Consider the following 581-nt stretch of genomic DNA (forward strand, 5'->3'; position numbering starts at 1 on the left):
GTGCATGATGAAACTTATGATGATGTTTCACTGTGACATGCTTTGACGTTTATTCCTGATTCAGAGGAAATGACTGTAGATTTAGTATGAAATGTTTTAAATGATCATCATTAATTCCTTTAATGTACAAAATCCCCCAGAATGTTCCATTCACGTGTCCCAATGAAATTATTGTACTATATTTTAGTTCGATAATGTGTTATATTTAAGATTTTATGATACTAAATTATATTTATGCATTATTTTGTATCATTTATTTGATCAAAAATACAGTAAAAACAGTGAAATATTATTATAATGTAAATCATCTGTTTTGTATGTGAATATACAGTAAAGTGTAATTTATTCCTGTGATCAAAGCTGAATGTTCAGCATCATTACTCCAGTCTTCAGTGTCACATGATCCTTCACACATCACTCTAATATGATGATTTGATGCTCAAGAAACATTTATGATTATTATCAGTGTTGAAAACAGTTCATATTTTTGTGGAAACTGTGATAGATTTTATTTTTCAGGATTCTTTGATGAATAGAAAGTTCTAAAGAACAGCATTTATCTGAAATAGAATCTTTTGTAG

General features: G+C 28.1%; 1 protein-coding gene across 1 annotated transcript in view; it reads right to left on the bottom strand.

Moving 5' to 3' along the window:
* Positions 1–489: 489 nt before the first annotated feature.
* Positions 490–581, bottom strand: part of ppp1r16b (protein phosphatase 1, regulatory subunit 16B) — a 61069-nt gene continuing 60977 nt past the window's right edge. The window contains exon 13 of the transcript XR_014629390.1: positions 490–581. This exon is cut by the window's right edge and continues 379 nt beyond it. The gene's annotated coding sequence lies outside the window, so the exon portion shown is untranslated.

Source organism: Rutilus rutilus, assembly GCF_951802725.1.
Source record: "Rutilus rutilus genome assembly, chromosome: 12".
NCBI classification, from domain to species: Eukaryota; Metazoa; Chordata; class Actinopteri; order Cypriniformes; family Leuciscidae; genus Rutilus; species Rutilus rutilus.